This window comes from Schistocerca nitens, chromosome 2 (genome assembly GCF_023898315.1).
Source record: "Schistocerca nitens isolate TAMUIC-IGC-003100 chromosome 2, iqSchNite1.1, whole genome shotgun sequence".
Taxonomy (NCBI): Eukaryota; Metazoa; Arthropoda; class Insecta; order Orthoptera; family Acrididae; genus Schistocerca; species Schistocerca nitens.
Window position 1 is genome coordinate 637,258,072 of NC_064615.1, and position 7,131 is coordinate 637,265,202.

Below are 7,131 nucleotides of genomic sequence, written 5' to 3' on the forward strand. Positions count from 1 at the left end.
GCAGTATAATGCTATGAGGAGCATTCGGTTGGGCTTCCATGAGATTGTGATATGCAAAAGCAATGCGATAGTTGATAGTTGTGGACTATGTGAATAGTGCTGCGGAGCACCTGTATCCATTTATTCTTGATGTCTTCTTCCGAAGGTGTTGGCATCTTCCAGCAGGATAACTTCCTGTTTCATAAGGCCATAATCGTGCTACAGTGATTTGGAGAGCATGGTAGTGAACGTCGATGTCTTTGTCACGAAACCCACCTGATCTTAACCCAGTGGAACATATCTCGGACACTATCAGACGGTGTACCGTAGGTCCCTAGAAGAGCGTAGCGTTCCAAAGGATTTGAAAAGGGGCACAGGTCATTCCCGTTTTCAAGAAGGGACGTCGAACAGATGTGCAGAACTATAGACCTATATCTCTAACGTCAATCAGTTGTAGAATTTTGGAACACGTATTATGTTCGAGTATAATGACTTTTATGGAGACTAGAAATCTACTCTGTAGAAATCAGCATGGGTTTCCAAAAAGACGATCGTGTGAAACCCAGCTCGCGCTATTCGTCCACGAGACTCAGAGGGCCATGGACGCGGGTTCACAGGTAGATGCCGTGTTTCTTGACTTCCGCAAGGCGTTCTATACAGTTCCCCACAGTCGTTTAATGAACAAAGTAGGAGCATATGGACTATCAGACCAATTGTGTGATTGAATTGAAGAGTTCCTAGATAACAGAACGCAGCATGTCATTCTCAATGGAGAGAAGTCTTCCGAAGTAAGAGTGATTTCAGGTGTGCCGCAGGCTAGTGTCATAGGACCGTTGCTATTCACAATATACATAAATGACCTTGTGGATGACATCGGAAGTTCACTGAGGCTTTTTGCAGATGATGCTGTGGTGTATCGAGAGGTTGTAACAATGGAAAATTGTATTGAAATGCAGGAGGGTCTGCAGCGAATTGACGCATCGTGCAGGGAATGGCAATTGAATCTCAAGGTAGACAAGTGTAATGTGCTGCGAATACATAGAAAGAAAGATCCTTTATCATTTAGCTGCAGTATAGCAGGTCAGCAACTGGAAGCAGTTAATTCCATAAATTATCTGGGAGTAGGCATTAGGAGTGATTTAAAATGGAATGATCATATCAAGTTGATCGTCGGTAAAGCAGATGCCAGACTGAGATTCATTGGAAGAATCCTAAGGAAATGCAATCCGAAAACAAAGGAAGTAGGTTACAGTACGCTTGTTCTCCCACTGCTTGAATACTGCTCAGCAGTGTAGGATCCGTACCAGATAGGGTTGATAGAAGAGATAGAGAAGATCCAACGGAGAGCAGCGCGCTTCGTTACAGGATAATTTAGTAATCGCGAAAGCGTTACGGAGATGATAGATAAACTCCAGTGGAAGACTCTGCAGGAGAGACGCTCAGTAGCTCGGTACGGGCTTTTGTTAAAGTTTCGAGAACATACCTTCACCGAAGAGTCAAGCAGTATATTGCTCCCTCCTACGTATATCTCGCGAAGAGACCATGAGGATAAAATCAGAGAGATTAGGGCCCACACAGAAACATACCGACAATCCTTCTTTCCACGAACAATACGAGACTGGAATAGAAGAGAGAACCGATAGAGGTACTCAGGGAACCCTCCGCCACACACCGTCAGGTGGCTTGCGGAGTATGGATGTAGATGTCGATACCTCTGGATATCATAGAAGGACATGCAGAATCCTTGCCACGCGGAATCTCTGCTGCACTGCGTCTGAACACGCTACTATACAGGTGATGATAATGATTTGGCTCCGCGTATGTAGAATGTCTGGTTAGATGTAAGAGAGTGCATGATGGTCGTAATCTTGTTAAGACAAGTAAATCAATAAATAAAATAGCTGTTACCTAGCAATTTATGCTCCTACGGCTCGGTGACAGACATAAAGTGAGAGTGTGTGATGAGCGGCGGCTGGAGAATGTGGCCACACCCGCAGCCGCATACCCCCGCGCCACGCACCACTTGACGCGCCGGCGATATTGGAGCGTCCGCATTGTCGCCGGCGTGGCTCGAACATTAGCATCACAAGGGCGGGCGCGTCGCGCCTTAATCGCGTGCGCCCACCGTCACACACTCAAGGCGCACCTGGCCGCTGGATGTCTCCCTGCAGCTCGCTGCCGTCACAGAGGATGAGGCAGCGGCCCGCGTTGATTAACGTCAAAACAGCAATACGGAGGCAAAACACAGAGCACCGGATCAAGAGTTATGTTTAATTTATCTATATCGTATGAAGTTGTGTGAGGTTAGCGACTGTGTTATGAATTTTAGAAACAATATTTTACTGCTTCAGTCACTTTTTACTAACGTTTATTACCATGACGCATTTTCGCAGCATGCTATCAACATCAGATGCAACGGCCTTGCCGCAGTGGAAATACCGGTTCCCGTCAGATCACCAAAGTTAAGCTCTGTCGGGCTAGGATAGCACTTGGATGGGTGACCATCCGGTCTGCCGAGCGCTGTTGGCAAGCGGGGTGCACTCAGCCCTTGTGAGGCAAACTGAGTAGCTGCTTGACTAAGAAGTAGCGACTCCGGTCTCGTAAACTGACGTACGGCCGGGAGAGCGGTGTGCTGACCACAGCCGGCCGAAGTGGCCGCGCGGGTTTGGCGCTGCAATCTGGAACCGCGAGACCGCTACGGTCGCAGGTTCGAATCCTGCCTCGGGCATGGACGTGTGTGATGTCCTTAGGTTAGTTAGGTTTAAGTAGTTCTTAGTTCTAGGGGACTGATGACCTCAGCAGTTGAGTCCCATAGTGCTCAGAGCCATTTGAACCATTTTTTTGCTGACCACATGCCCCTCCATATCCGCATCCAGCGCCACCTTTGGCCTGAGGATGACACGGCGGCCGGTCAGTACCATTGGATCTTCCAAGGCCTTGTTCGGACGGAGTCGGTCTATCAACATCAGATGTATTATGATTACACGTACGTTAATCTGAAGTGTGATGAGGATTATTTTCTGGGTGTGCCAATAATGTTATGTATTAAATGTAATTGCCTATATAGAAAAATTCATCTGTTTTACTGTATACTTTAAACGAGTTGTATAATTAAATCGGTTCATTAATACATATCCTTACATTTTTTCTGGAAATCTATCGGTCGCCGGCCGGTGGGGCCGTGCGGTTCTAGGCGCTACAGTCTGGAACCGCGTGACCGCTACGATCGCAGGCTCCAATCCTGCCTCGGGCATGGATGTTGTGATATCCTTAGGTTAGTTAAATTTAAGTAGTTCTAAGTTCTAGGGGATTGATGACCACAGATGTTAAGTCCCATAGTGCTCAGAGCCATTTTCTATCTGTCACATAGAGCACGGAAACAAAAACTATCTCACTTAGTAATTACATATTCAGATGTTTATTTTCCAGAAACACTTAACTGCGAAGTTGAAAAAAATGAAAATACAATTGTTTGTATATAAGTATATTTATGACATGGCGCATATTATATAATAAGATTATTTAATATTTACTGGCTGTTCGGTGATGTTAAGACGATGTTTTTGTTTTATTTTTTCAGTTAACTGTTTATATTTATAAAACAAAATTACGTTGCTATTTTTTAGCTCATCATTTAGCAGCTTGTTAGCATGTACGGGGTCACATATGATAATTTCTAGCTCCTCATACAAGCCCATTTAGTGTCCCTTATCCATTTTATGTAATGTGTAGCCAATGAAATACTTAAACATACAACTCACTTGAGGTATACGCTAACAAAAATTAATCTTTGTGCACAGGTTATATTTCGGTACATGATATAACTTGTGCACACGGCATATAATCCTCATGACACTTCAGATAAATGTAATGTGGAATGCAACTACAGTGCACCTGACGCTTCCGAACCGCGTCGTGCTAAAAAATATTAATAAAAATGGCTGAAGTAGTAAAAACTATTTCACGAAAGTTATGATTAACAAAAACGGCTACAAGCAAATCAGCGTTGACGCAATACACTTGTGACATCTTTACATAGCGGAGAACCACATATTTGAGAAAACAGTTTTTATGTTGAAACATCCTGGCAGAGTAAAACTGTGTGCCCGACCGAGACTCGAACTCGGGACCTTTGCCTTTCGCGGGCAAGTGCTCTACCATCTGAGCTACCGAAGCACGTCTCACGCCCCGTGTCACAGCTTTACTTCTGCCAGTATCTCGTCTCCTACCTTCCAAACTTTACAGAAGCTCTCCTGCGAACCTTGCAGAACTAGCACTCCTGAAAGAAAGGATACAGCGGAGACATGGCTTAGCCACAGCCTGGGGGATTTTTCCAGAATGAGATTTTCACTCTGCAGCGGAGTGTGCGCTGATCTGAAACTTCCTGGCAGATTAAAACTGTGTGCCCGACCGAGACTCGAACTCGGGACCTTTGCCTTTCGCGGGCAAGTGCTCTACCATCTGAGCTACCGAAGCACGACTGACGCCCGGTCTCACAGCTTTACTTCTGCCAGTATCTCGTCTCCTACCTTCCAAACTTGACAGAAGCTCTCCTGCGAACCTTGCAGAACTAGCACTCCTGAAAGAAAGGATACTGTGGAGACATGGCTTAGCCACAGCCTGGGGGATGTTTCCAGAACGAGATTTTCATTCTGCAGCGGAGTGTGCGCTGATATGAAACCTCCTGGCAGATTAAAACTGTGTGCCCGACCGAGACTCGAACTCGGGACCTTTGCCTTTCGCGGGCAAGTGCTCTACCATCTGCTGAGCAAAAGTCATACAATAAATTTTAAATGAACAGACTGCCATATGACTGTATTGTTGTTTATTCAAATACGGCCTTTTACATTGTTTTCAAATGACTGAGTTTATGTCGTTAACATATACTGCAGGAGATCAAGCTCAAAATTGGCCATATTAAGAAAATTACTGGCTCCTCACGCAATGCTGGATATAATCATCATTTCGTAAAAACATAAGATGACAATTTTACATCTGGCATTTCTTGGGGAGCCAAGTGCTTAACACAACCGCCTAGTAAGCGAGAGATCCCAAGTTCGAATCCTGGTCGGGCACACATTTTTATAAATCGGCGTTCATTCCTCAAGAAGTCCTAATGCAGCTGACATCAATAGTTCCTTCTCTTTCCTACCCCCCCCCCCCCCCTCCCCACCATCAATTCGCATAATATTCTTCTGACTGGTTTGATGTGGCCCGCCACGAATTCCCCTCCTGCATCACTCTTTTCATCTGAGTGTAGCACTTGCAACCTACGTCTTTAATAATTTTCTGGGCCTATTGCAAATATATGGACTGCAATAACAAAGACATTTTGTTAGATTTTCCATTCAGAGTTTGTGTATGTTCTCACAGTATGTAGCAACCAAGTTCAAGAACCTTCTTCTGATTCTTTCAGAGATTCATGATGTAAAATAATAATGAGAACTAACGTTTTTTAGTACATTTACAAGCAGTTTCAAATAGATCTTCAGGCGTCACTGAAATACGTGCAATGCATAGAATTCGTCTAACACGCTAAAAGTACTCTTCCTGCCGGTTCAGCGAAATAAAAGGCTGCCTAAACGAGATTTTTGCTGTTTATAGACTATCATGATTAATAAAATAGTTTCTTATGCAGTTCTAGCTGGTAAATATTCTACAATTTTACGTACACTTAGCCGGCCGCTGTGGCCGAGCGGTTCTAGGCGCTTCAGTCAGGAACCACGCGGCTGCTACGGTCGCAGGTTCGAATCCTGCTTCTGGCATGAAAGTGTGTGATGTCCTTAGGTTAGTTAGGTTTAAGTAGTTCTAAGTCTAGAGGACTGATGACCTCAGATCGTAAGTCTCATAGTGCTTAGAGCAAATCTGAAGCATTTTAACGTACACTTACATCTTCCATTTAATTTCAGATCACAGTGTTCATACTGCAACGAATTTGAATGAAGTTTATTCATGCAACTTATAAACAGAGTGTAAAACCTTTACAATAAGTGCTTGTAATTCGCTAGATGTGAGCTCCATTAAAACGTCTGTACAAGTCGAAACGACGGCAGGGTTTCATTGCCAGCATGAGATAATTTAAGTTTAACTGCACATTAATTACAGTTTAACGTCAAGTCGGTTTCAAATTAATGACCAGATACGAGAGAAACAGTCACGGTTTTAACTGCGAATCGCGCTGAGAGAATGCAACAATGGGTGTTCTAAGAATCGTAATTTCTCAAGTACTTAATGCACGTACTTTAATGGCCACACGTCAGCAACGCTATTATTGCTAATAACGCAAGTTATGCTAATTAGGCGATATTGAGATATGATACGCTACCTATTATATAATCGTTATGTACTTAAAAAACTATTAAGTGTTCTTCATACGAGTGCTAAAAAAAAAAAAAAAAAAGAATTCGCAGGGAATGATAGCGCCACCGTACCGTGGGCTCGAATTAACTCGCCGCTTCGCAAAGTGGAATCGCTAAGATGTGTCACGTCACTATCTCCATTACCGTAAACGCTATTAAAAGAAGTACATAGTACCATCTTCAAAAGAACTTTGCTTCATTGTCATACTGAAGTGTCATAAGAACCATTAAGGAGTACAGGCTTATGATGTGTTATCGCGTGACGAATTCATTCTTTTCGTATCTTGAATGGTTTATAAAGTACGAGGCATGTGTAAACAATGTAATCGTCATCACATTGCTCGTCTAACGAAGCATTACCAGAAGCAGGTGTGATAACTGTGGAGAGCGACGGACTAACGAAGTCACTCGCTGGGAGAGATGGACACCGTCTGTGTACAGAACTTTCTTTTGTAAACCGAAACTAACATTTACTGTTTACTGCAGCACTGAAACCTGCGTAGGCCTCTAGTGATCGGTTACAATAATTACGGGTAAGGAATGCAAGTACACGATATGAAAGCGGATATTACATCCCATGTCAACGACGATTTGAAATTGTATATCATCCAGACGTTCACACTGCGTCACGCTCGAGGCCGTTCTACACCAGCAGTCACCGACAAGCGCTCTGCCCATTTGAAGCGGCATAATTCGTTGAAAGAAACATTTTCTGCATCACTTTTTTCTCGGCATGTTGTATCCTGGAAAGCACGTCGGAAAGCAAATTCATCACCCCAACAGACATCCCGTT

At 43.8% G+C, this 7,131-nt stretch overlaps 1 pseudogene; it reads left to right on the top strand.

The window, feature by feature from the left end:
• The first annotated feature begins 2,390 nt into the window (after positions 1-2,390).
• LOC126237936 (5S ribosomal RNA) lies at positions 2,391-2,508 on the top strand (annotated as a pseudogene).
• The last annotated feature ends 4,623 nt before the right edge of the window (positions 2,509-7,131 follow it).